Source organism: Lepus europaeus, chromosome 3, assembly GCF_033115175.1.
Source record: "Lepus europaeus isolate LE1 chromosome 3, mLepTim1.pri, whole genome shotgun sequence".
In the NCBI taxonomy this organism is placed as follows: Eukaryota; Metazoa; Chordata; class Mammalia; order Lagomorpha; family Leporidae; genus Lepus; species Lepus europaeus.
In genome coordinates this window covers 1454477-1466917 of record NC_084829.1, presented here as the reverse complement: position 1 = coordinate 1466917, position 12441 = coordinate 1454477, and the positions used below count along the sequence as shown (strand labels likewise).

General features: G+C 44.6%; 1 protein-coding gene across 4 annotated transcripts in view; it reads left to right on the top strand.

Moving 5' to 3' along the window:
* The window catches only part of EXOC2 (exocyst complex component 2), a 211867-nt gene that overhangs the window by 7272 nt on the left and 192154 nt on the right, over nucleotides 1–12441 (top strand). The window lies entirely within an intron of this gene.

Here is a 12441-nt window from a genome sequence, read left to right as displayed (position 1 = left end):
ATGTGAAAATTAAAAATTTTCTGATCCTTGTTATTAGAACACTTTAAATTCATCCCCTCGTGCTCTGTTAAAGAAAAAGAGGCAGAGGAGTTAAAGCGAAGATAAATGTATAAAGAAAATCTGGCATTTAAGTGCATGTTATAAATTATAGGAAAAGGTGGCCTTTTGTCTTTATTTTAGTGAAATGCTTTTTATAATACTAATTTTCTCCTTTTCCCTGTGATGGATAGGAGGTTAATTGATGTTAAATGGATGCTTTGTTAATCCTTCATCAGCTACTAAATTGGTATGGGGGAGTCCAGGTCAAGACTACACAAGGCCATGACCAGCTTGTTTTCTCAGGGAGGTTTATGGATTCCGCCTCCTCCCGGCTTTGCAAACTCATGGGCTCTCTCCATCCAGCTGTACGTGCAGTCACCTGCCTCCCCTCCCCCTTGCTGCCCCTTCCCCCTCATCCTGCCCCCTCCGCCGCCGCCGAGTGACAGCTTGTGGATGTTGCGTGCGAGTGAGCTCAGCTGGCTGTGTGGTCTGAGTGTGTGGTCTCCAGCTCCACCGAGAGGCTGCGAGCAGGGTGGATGAGAGAGCAGTACTGTTTACTTTAATTTATTTCGGATGCCGGAATTGTGCCCAGAGTTTCTCCTAAGCTTGATTCCGTAGCTCCAGCTTCAATCCCTCACAGCTGTGGCGCTGTCTGAACTGCACCGCCGCCTCCCAGGAGGCACTTTCCGTAGCATCTGCCTGTTTGGTCCCTCGTGGTCAGAAATGTTAATGGCACTGCTGAGAGCAGTGCTTATTTTGCTTTCACTATGTCAAGATATATGGCCTTGAAGAAATTTCTTTTGAGATAGGGCTAGAGAAATAAAGCAGGAATTATAAGATAAACGACAAAGTTGATGTATTTTTAGAAACTGAGAAAGCTGTTACCCAAAATTTGGATCACATTAATCCAACTCTGCTCATGTAAAAGAATCTGGAAGTTAGGTGACATCTGTCATGTTTAGCAATTTTAATAAAATTAACCAATTTAAATTGACAGTTGATTCCTGACCTTTTTGGAAGAGCTGCCTTGACTTTGGCATGCCAGTGTGCTGTAGTTATTGTATTTGTCAGCAGTGAACTCTATTTCATGGTAAAGAGTTGACAAGTTGAGACAAAAGAAACTTTGTTTTTATGTAATAGTATACATTTAGGACAGTATGCTTTTCGCTAATTCTTTCATTATAAATAGCTTAGTAATGTTTTCTTGATTTTGTTCCTCTTTCATTCCTGAACATTTTTGTGGAGGTGATCAAATATTTTGTTATTTGAATAAACACATCTAGGCTGTTAATATCACATAGGACTTTGCATTGTTTAACGTCTTCACTTCCTGTCTCCCTGGCGGTCCTGTTGGAGTGGAGTGGGTGTTAGTGATTCCCTGTTAAACACCTTGGGGGTGGCTAGTGTGTGGCCCCCTGTTCTGCTGGTTTTTTGGGTACTCTTCTTAACCCTGAGTTTCAGTATACAAGCTGACGCTGCGACCACAGGAGGGCAGAGCCTTCTCCCACGCCCTGGCACCCCTTTCCTAACCCCGTGGTTTCCCTGTGCCCTCATCTGATCTGGTACTGGAAGACTGCAGACTCAGGAGAGTTGGGCACTTAGTTTTTCATTTAAACGTGTCATCCTGTGTGTCCTTTTGTGTTACTATTTGGGTTCCATACTTGTGGTGCTCTCAGGAATTCTGAAGCACGGTTAGTGTATTCACAGAGCTCTGCAGCCATTACCTCTCTCTAACTCCAGACATTTCCATCTGAGAGAAAACCCAGCCACTAATGTGCTTCGTGTCTGTTGATTTACTTATTCTGAACTTTCCTGTAAGTAGATTCATACATGCACCTTGTGGTCTTTTGTGACGATGAGGACAAAATATGTGCATCGCATTAGCATTACTTTATGACTTTTACCTAAGAAGTAAGAATATACCTGTGTAGAAAAAATTATTGATAGATGATGATTATGTTCAAGTAATTGTAATTACAAATGAATTTGTATGAGAACTCTTTAAAAAGTTTGTGGGAAAAACTATGCCTGGGTTTCAACATTTTTGAACCAAAATAAAAGTATTTTAAAGATTATTTTTTAATTAAAGGCAGAGAAACAGAGAGAGATCTCCCATCTGCTGGTTTACTTCCCAGTGCCTACAACACCCAGGGCTGGGCCAGGCCAAAGTCAGGATCCTGGAACGTGGGCCTTGGTGTGCTCCTGATGAGGGGGATAAGTGTGAGCAGGAAATAGGAGTGGAAACTGAGGAGCTGGCACTGGAGCCAGTCACTTAGATGGGCTGTGAGTGTCCTAGGGGGCGACTTAAGTCCCCATGCCAAACACCTTCCCCTCAAATAGTCTTCTTTTTCAGTTTCATTTTCTCTGTGCGCTTTTTCAGGCATTCTTGTGTTTTGCAGACTTGGGACTATTTAACAGGAACTGTGAAATGCTCTCGGCCTGAATCTGGGAGAAGTGCCCTACGTGTGTCTCTCCTGCAGAGTCAGTATTTAGGTATCTGCTTGGAACCCTTCTTGAGCTTCACCAACACTGATCCGTTGTTGAAAGTTGGAACAGAACTCCAGACACCTAGACCTGCCTGGGCTGGATCCTTCCATTCCGCCCTGAGCTTGTACTGGGCTGAATCCTCTAGGACGGGACAGCGGGTGGGAAAAGGACAGGACTTCTGTTCTGTGGTGACCGCAGTGGGGATTATGTTCAAGAACAGTTGACTCTTGCAAAGGCAGGACAACGAGTATTTGTAGAATCATAGTACTGTGGCAACATTTGTAAACAGCATTTCCAAATACATTTCTATTGAAGATAAGTTCTTTAACTTTTAAGAAAAATGTTAGTATTTATCTGACTTTTCATTTTTAGAGTTGAAAAGTTGAAATCTTTTTGTATTTTCTTAGTATTGTGCCTTTCTCTTTTTCATGTGGACTTGTTGAATCAGAAAATCAAACATAACTATTTTGGCCTTGTTTTTATAGGATGTTTGAAAAATAAGTTTTTATAATACCAAGATTTATGAGGAGGGTAAAATTAATTTGAAACATTAAAATATTTTGAGGGAGAGGCAAGGCACATCACAGATCTAGACCTACAAATGAGAATCTCTGGTTTTGAGGCAGTTCTGTGGGGGTGTGGTGATGGAGCTTCACCTCCTGGGCCTTACAGTTAAAGATCAACCTGCTGTCAGCTGGAGAAGGATTTGTTCCGCTCAGATCTCTGGTTAATTTGTATTCATTTAAATATTTTCTGTGGCATGACCTGTATTGAGGATCCAGGTGCTGGGACAGGTTGAGTGAGCAACCTTTTAGGATGTCATTAACAGACTGTCAGTTTCTAGAATAGTTTTTGGTGGTTCCTGTTGTGCCACAGATTTATCAGTTTCAAAAATGGCAACTGGGCCACAGTACAGAATCAAGACGTGGCACCTGAAACAGAAGAAGTCCAGCTGACATCTCGTGGCTCCTGAGAGCTGGAGCTTTGCGAGGCTGACGGTGTGGTTGAGGGGCTGCAGGCAGAGCCCACGCTGTCATCTTTTTTGTTTGCTTCCTACCTTTAATGTTGGGGTGGGAGATACTGTTATTTGCTATAATCACTTTATTTTAGGGGGAAAAGATGGGGAGAGAGAGAGAGAGAGAGAGAGAGAGAAAACGAGAGAGTGCTCCTATCCACTGGTTCACTCCACAAATGTTCTGAGCCAGGAGTTCGGAATGCAGTGCGAGTCTCCGGTGTGAATAGCAGAAACCCGATGACTTGGACCCGCACCACTGCCTCCCGGAGTCAAGAGCAGGATCCGGAAATGGAACCCAGCACTCCTGTGTGACAGCTAGGCTGAGTTCTGCTCCCACTCTCTCAAGATAACTGACTTGCAGAAGAGGTGAGCGGGTCTGCCCCAGATTCCTATCAGGCAGAACTGCCAAGCAGCAGCGTCTTGTGGTCAGTGTCCCCAAGGAAGCTGTCTATGGCCTGGACCCACATCCAGCAGAGCTGCTCCCCGCAGTGCAGTCTAAGGCCTGTCTGTCTCTGAGTTATGTATACTCTCATTGCTGCAGGAAAAAGCAGTGTAAGCAGTGCATTTAAAAACTCAATTCTCCTGACCCTTCCTTTTCCACAATTGTATCTTGCTGATAATGTTGAATCCCTCTTGCATCTTCCCCAGCTTTTCTCTGTAGTAATGCAAGCTTACACGCTTGGATAAAGGTAGGTTTTGTTCTGTTGTTCTTTTCTTTTTAAATCAGAGCATTGGTTGGATCCTGATGTGCACACATTAGCTGTGTAACAGTTTTTGAGACAATGTGCAAAAATTGAACTTGGGCTAGATACAGAGCCTTGTAGAGATACAAGCTAAAATATTTGTACATGACATGATGTGATGTCTGGGGTTTCTTTAAAGTTCTCCCTCAGAAACTATAAAAGTGTTGAGGAGGAGTGATTCAAACAGGAGACAAAATATTGAGGACAAGTGATGGGACAGTGGGGGTTCCCTCTGATTTTCTTTTGTGTATGCTGAAGATTTCCATAATAGAAATTAAAAAGAAATATCACCAGGAGATTCAGAATAGTGTGTCTCTAGGCCTGGTTCTGAATCCCAGTGTTGCTACTGATTAGCTGTGACTTTGGACGAGCTGTTAAATCTCTGATAATATCATTCTTGTTACTGAAACACCTAGCATTCTAGTATACTTCCTTCTAGGGACTTTGTACATATAATATGTTGGACTGTCTATCTAAATTCATGTCTTTTTTATTGTTTTAAATATTCTCTTGGTCTTTTGTATGTTTCATGTTTCACTGACTGCACAGTATTTCCTTGCCTAGATCGTTACGTTTTACACAACTCATTTTCTAGTTGTTTCTATGTTGTTTCCCTTAGGTTTAAGACATTTCTCCAGTTGTGGGAATCTTCAGGCTTACGACCTGTCCTATGGTTTGCACTGTTTCGGTCACTGTTCACCTTTCAGGCGTGTGCTTCAGGTCGTAGAGAAACAGACCTAGGGGCTGACACGTTTGCCAGGTTCCTGTGGTGGGAGGGTTTGTACCGCGGGGTAGGGAGCCCTGCATGGGTTCGCTGGCCACAGGGGTCATCTTCCCTCCAGTCCACGGAGACCTTCCGCCCTGACAGCTATGATGCACCTTTGCTGTAGGTGCTTCTAGGTTTTCTCTGGTTTAATTAAAATTATATTTGTATTTGACTTTTCAAATAACCAAGAATTTTTTATTGACACTTGAAGTAAATAAGAGAGAATGAAGCTGTGGATTGTTACTGAGCCATTTTTGGGATTGGAGCTAATATGCTAGAAACGAAGAGGCAAGGAGATAAAGCAGTTGTTTGTTTAGGATGGAATTGGTGTGCCCTTCCGTTACCGTGACTGTGTCTGCTGGGCGGTGTTCGGGGTGCCCTTCCGTTACCATGACTGTGTCTGCTGGGCAGTGTTCGGGATTTTCCCCTCTGTTTCGGCGTGTGGTGCTGTGGCTCTGAAGAAGGAGATTCCCTGTTTGGTGCTGAGACCACCGCCAGCCTGGCTCCTGGGAGCTCATGGTTGCTGTACTGTGTCCAGCCCTCTCTGCCCTGCTTCTTAGGTGGATTCCCTAATCTCTCTCCATTCTCTTAACATGTTTTCTTGCTGGAAACAGTGAGGCCATCCCCACCTCGTCTGCGGTGTGGCAGCGTTCTCCATGGTCCACCTAGCCCATAGGCACTTAGAGTTGGTTTTGGGGTTTTATGGTACTTTTTGTATTGGGCATCTTTGGTACCTGTGAAGTCAGTTGTTGTTATTTCTATTTAATCCGAGACAGATGATACAGATTAAAGAGACCTGAATAAATCCTGTGGTGAGCGTGTGATTTTATATCCTCTAACTCCTGCCTGTGTCTTTTCTACCAGTTTTGTGTCTTAAAATAGCATAACAATGGGCTTGTCTGACAGAAGTGTGGTGTATTGACAGCAAATGCTCTTGACCACACATCATTCAGTTTTCCTGGTACTGATGCGAACTGTTGGTGGTGGCCGTAATGCTGGTGAGCAGCTCTCAGCGTGTGCTCACGGTCACTGAAAAGCTGGTCAGGGAGGGAAGCGCCTCTGGGACACTTCTCTGGTGCCCTTCCCTATAAGGACATCATGAGGGGGCCCATGCTGTGTGTAGCGCAAAAAGCCACTACCTGGGCTGGCTGCTCCACTTCTGATCCAGATCCCTGCTGATACACCTGGGAAAGCAGTGTAAGATGGCCCAAGTGCTCAGGCCTCTGCACCCATGTGGGAGACCTTGAAGAAGCTCCTGTCTCCTGACTTTGGATGGGCACAGCTCTGGCCAGTTGGAGCCATTTGGGGAATGAAGGGGTAGATGGAAGATCTCTCTATCTCTCCCCTTCTCTATAACACTGCCAGCCCTTCCCAAAAAAGGGCAGCATGGTGTGTGTATGTGTGTGTGTGTGTGCACGCACAGTATAGCCTCTGGAGCCAGATTGGGTGGGAATCCTGCTCAGCTGGTTGTTAGTTCTGGGGCATTGGAAAAAGTACTTCTTGGGCCATCCTCATACAGGAGTTACGAGGGTTAAAAGTTACTGCCTGCAAAGAACATGGAAAAGAGCTCCCATATTATAAGTGCTCAGTAAATATAGCAGTGCTATTATTGTTAATTGATGTGTACTTTACATGTAAGTACATTATCTGTTGATTAAAGGTTAGTTACAATATGGTATTATTTGTATTGTTTCTTATTCTGTATTGAAAAATCTTAAGTATTAAGGCTAGAGCTGTTAGGTTTTAGGGTTTTGGGGTTCAAAGAAGGCAAGAAAACCAATTAAAGTAGAAAAGACTTTATTTTAGGGGGCAGAAATGGGGGAGAGGTAGAGAGTAGGAGCTGAACCTACCAGAACAGAGGGCAGGGGTTCGAAGCCAGGCAGTCCCTTCTTAAGCTGCTTATTGGGAGACTGCAGAGTGCCACACGGATCCTGATAAGGTGAGATGAGGGAGGATAAGGGAGATGAGAAGCAAGGCTCCCTGGTGACATCAGTGCATCGAAGTAGGGGTTCAGAAAGTCTCAGGTGCAGGGCTTTCCTGAGCAGTCAACATTCCACTAGCCTTTCAATTATCTGCACTCCGTTTCATAAGGCCTGGGGGTTCAGGCCCAGTGACCTAATGGGTTCTATCAGACCTCAGTGGCCTCATATGTTTTAACAAGAGCCCTATTTGTTCCTAAGTACATACCTCAGATGCTAACCTGTGTAGTGTGCATGAAAACCTCAAGCCACTGTATAAGGAGCCCAGGTCCCTGTATAGTACAATGTGGGAAATGGCGGTTGTCAGGGACTCTGTGGAGTTGGAGAGCTTGGAAGCAGTAGGTGGTGTGATGCCATCTCACTTTGAATGGAGAAAACAGTTTTCATGTGCTCTGCAGAGTCAGGGTTCAGCTGTGCTGGCTCCTGCTGTCTGCAGTCACTCACCTGCCTCGGGGAGATGCTGAAATAATGCAGCAACATTGCCGCTGTGGGCAGAGCCCCTACACAGTGCCTAAGAGTTTCTAAATATCCTTTACTTTCTCTGCCTCTCCTCAAGACCTTTTTTTTTTTTTTTTTTTTTTTTTTTTTTTTTTGGTGAAAAGAGGATTGGGATTGACCTTCTCTGTGGCCCAGAAAAGGACGGACAGGGAAAATGCCAGCTGAGCAGGGGACAGTTGCTGTTGGAGAGACAGTGCGTTACAGCTCCCAGCAGGACAGGCATGTTAAGCCACACTGGGCCACACAGGAAGCACTGGGGTGGGTCAGGAGACCCAGGGAACCAGGGAGAAACCTTGGGCCAGAGCCTTTAGTATGATTTTCATAGGAAGGCACAGAATTGGCATGGGCATAGGCGAGCTGGCCAAGTTTAGGATTGGAAGTTTGATAATTTTGGAGGGCTGTAGGCTGTGGGATGCTCCTTCCTTGGGTGAGGAGAGGGTATCTGGGACTTGGAGCCTGATTCAAGAGAGGGGACTCCGGAACAGCTGGTTTGCATATCAAAGGTGTGCTCCCTGGCCAGTGCTCTGCTCTGAGAAGACCCTTAGAGGGTCAGTTCCTCCCTGCTCAGCCAGGCTTCAGGAAGTCAAAACATCATAAAGCAAACAACCAAAAACACCCTGAACGCATGATTAACACAGGAGCCGAGACTTTGTGCCATAACCTCAGGGTTTTGTAGCACAGTGGCGCAAGCATCAGTAGCGCAGTGATTGTCACTGCCAATGAGAAAAGGCAGAACTGTGGCCCAGGAAAGATTATGGGGAACGCAGGTGTGAGCTGGTTGCTTCTGCCTCTTCTATTCCATTTTGCAGGTTTGTTTTCTCTTCACAAGGCACAGACTCATTTTTGTTAGGCTTTGAGACATGTTTGCAGTCACATTTTGTACAAGGTAATTTTTTTCTTTTAACAGGATGTGTGAACCCTTCTGAGGAAACATGGCCAAAATGCTAGCTAGCTACAAGAATAAATAAATGTCACTTCTAAAGCTAAATAAATTATATATTTTTAACAGAATTATTGAGGGAAAGGAAGTAACCATGTCAGCAATCCTTACCACTTATTTGGAACCGCTGTTCTGTAATTATTGTGACTATAAAAAACTCATTCTGATCCTTGAATTACCTATTTAGTTAATAGTGATTCAAATGTTGCTCACTGGATGTGGCTTTGACGTTTTTGCTTAAATTGTAACTCAGAGTTTGTTAGTTCTGTTACTCTTTAAACCTAGCATAGTAACATAAAATTTGATTCAAAGCAATGATAGCTCTTTAGTTTCCCGTTTTTGGATCATGGGGAGCTGCAGGAAGCCATTCTTACCAGCATTTGTAAATCTATTGTTAGGTTACCACACCTGTCTGGAACCTAGAAGGCTAATACAGATCTCAGAATGACAAGCTTTGTTACTGTACAACACCCTGAACTGATTGGAGGTGTTACTGTAGAACCCCTAAACCAGGTCCACTCGCCCAACACGCAGAGAGCCAGTCACTGACATTGAGGTGGTGGAAGACAGTAGAGATTTATTGCAGAGCACAGAGCAAAGAGCCAGGCAGCTATTGCTTCATTCCCATCCCAAGGAGTTAGAGGTGAGGGTCCTTAGAGGTGGGAATCGGGGCTGAGGTGCGTGGTCAGCTCCTGTCCAGGTTCCTGATTGGTCAGAGGAGCTCGTGACCTTCCTTTGGTTGATGATGTGGGCCTTCAGTTGATCTTGGAGAGTGGGAAGTGTGTTACACACACGTGGTGATTACCTTCTGCCCCAGACCTGGGATTCCCCTAAACAGAGCCCTCTGGACAATGCTTAGGCATATAGTATTTAAACTGCAGAAAAATTTAAGGGAAAGAAGAAGTAGAAAGGAGCTGGGGCATGGGGGAGTGGGATGGGGAAGCCCTCACTTAAAGAGTGACAAGGATGAAAATTTCATCAGACTTCTTTCAGAAACAGGCAAATAGTTAAAAGTCCATCAGCATAGAATCCTGTATGCATGAAATTATCCTTGAAAGGTGAAGGAAAAACAAAGTCTTGCTCAGACAAAATCGAGGGAATTAATTGCCCATAGATTGCCTTAAATGTTAAATTCTTTAGAGGGAAGGGAATTGATACAGGTCAGAAAATCAGCCTTGTATCAAGAAAGGCAGAGTGTTAAAGAAGGAATGCAGGAGGAGTTTCCTGGGCTTCCTCCGCCCCGCCTCTGCCCATACCGGCATCGTGACCAGCACTCGGACCCCAGTCCATGCCACATCCTGGAGATGCAGTGTTGACGCAGGAGACTTACAGCCGCCGTCGGTACGTTTAGATCATGGCACAATGAACAGTAAGTTCTCTGGCTCCTAGGAGGGAGGAATCTACTCCTACAATTGGATATGATAAATAAGAAATAAGCATACGATGGACGTATCTTTCCTTCAACTCTGTAGTTGTAATAATTACTTTATTTGTGATTTATACAACAGAACATTTTCTCTTTTTTTTTTTCTTTAAGATTTATTTATTTTTTATTTGAAAAGCAGAGTTACAGAGAGATTTTCTGTCTGCTGGTTCACTTCCCAAATGGCCTCAACAGCTGGAGTTGGATTGGTCTGAAGCCAGGAGCCTGGAGTTTCTTCTGGCTCTCCTATGTGGCTGCAGGGTTCCAAACATTTGGGCCATCTTCTGCTGATTTCCCAGGTGCATTAACAAGGAACTGGATTGGAAGTCAAGCAACTGGGACTTGAACCAGTCAAATGGGATGCTGGCACCACAGGTGGTGGCTTTTCCCACTATGCCACAGAGTAGGCCCCAGAACAGAGCATTTTCTTAAAATATTGTGCTGCCAGGTAAGTTGTGGCATCATTCTGTGACTACTCAGATTAAAAAGATGAATATTTTTAAACAGATTTATTTATTTATTTGAGTGAGAGGGAGAGAGGGAGAAACACAAAGAGAGAGGGAGAGCTTACATCTGTTGGTTCACCCCCCAAAAGGCTTAAATGGCCTAGGCTGGGCCAGACCAGGCCAAAGCCAGGAGCCCCAAACTCTGCTTGTGCCTCCCACATGGGTGGCAGCGTGCTGGAATGATGAAGGTGATCTGGGTTCTTACTCAATCAAAAAATAATTTCCACAGGGACAGCTACTGTGACCAAAGCAAGATTTACTCAAAGTGAGAAACTGACTCCAAGGGATGAGTTGCCCAAGAAGCTTCCAGTGCTGGCCCTTTTTCTACACAGAGTGATTGGCCCCTTTCTGAAAAGCAGCCCTAGATTCAACCAATCAGGGAAGGGGCAAAAAACAGCCAATCAGAAGGCAAGGATAACAACCAATCAGAAGGCAGGGATTGTAATCCTGTCTAGCCTCCTCATGATAAAACTAAATGTGGTTGAGACTCCCCAGATGGCCCCAATGGCTGTGGCTGGGCCAGATCAAAGCCTGGAGCTTCTTCTAGGTCTCCCCTGTGGGTGGCAGGGGCCACTCGGGCCATCTTCTGTTGCTTCCCCAAGCACATTAGCAGGGAGTTGCTTTGGAAGTGAAGCAGATGAGACTTGAACCAGCATCCATATGGGATGCTGGTGCCACAGGTGGTGATTTTACATGCTGTACCACAGTGCCAGCCCCAATTTACTTGTCCTTAAGGAACAAATAGACTAGTTGGAGATTCATTGGCAAGTATTTATTCAACATCTTTGGGTGCCTAGCACCAAGCAAGTATTGAAGAAGTAGCTTTTTCCTTTTGTTTGTTGAATGGTAGAGATAGGCTCAGAGGAGGAGCAACTCATTCAGTTGGAGAGGAGTGATGTTAGACTGGTGGGATGTGAAAGGGAAGTTGAGTGAGATCAAGCAAAAAAAAAAAAAAAAAAAAAAATACTGGGGGCCAGTGCTGTGGCATAGAGAGTAAAGCCGCTGCCTGCAATGTCAGCATTCCATATGGGTGCTGGTTCACGTCCTAGCTGTTCCACTTCCGATCCAGCTCTCTGCTATGGCCTGGGAAAGCAGTGGAAGATGGCCCAGGTCCTTGGGCCCCTGCACCCGTGTGGGAGACCTGGAGGAAACTCTTGGCTTCAGATCAGTGCAGCTCTGGCTGTTGCAGCCAGTTGGGGAGTGAGCCAGCAGATGGAGGACTTTCTCCCCCCCCCCCCCTTCTCTCTCTGTGTGCCTCTTAACTTTCACAGTAAATAAATCTTTAAAAAAATTAGTGGATTCTCCAGTGAAATTATATTATTGTGTGTTAGCCGGCCGCTTCTCCAGACCAGAGTCCAGATGAGTTAAATAAGGAAGTCACTACGAACATGACTTTGAGTACCTGCAACATGGAAAGCATGGCTGCAGGAGAACTGAAGGCCAGTAGGTTTGACATAGAAAGATTGAGTATCTCCTGAGGGCGAGAGCACCGTAAACAATGTGAAAAGCCAGATGACAAACTGGGGCAGTTACGTGATGGACACGGCTAATGGTCTTTCTAGAGATCCAGAAATATAAACCGTAAAAACATGCTAAGAGTATGAAAATGGAATGCACACGGTCAAGTCATTTTACTCCTGACAGATTGCTACAGACAGAACGTTGTGGAACCCGGTGCTGCTGGTGGGAAGGTGTGTCCACAGCCCAGGTTGCTGGTACATACCAGGATTTAAATGTGCATGCTTTACAAGCAATTTCTCTTTGAATTTAATGCAATGAAATCGTTTAGTAAATGTGCAAAAACATCTTGTACAAAAATGCTCACTGGTCTGTTTATAATAGCAAAAAAAAAAAAAAAAAAAAAAGGAAATCACTTACATGTCAATTTTGGCATCATTAAATGATTAGGCATCCACAGGGTAGAAATCAGGCAGCCATGGGCTTGATGTAGATTTGTCTCACTGTCAATGAGAAAACGTGTGTATTACACTTTATTTGTAAAGATGAGGTGGCAAAATATGCCTAGTGTGTTACGGTTTTAGAAG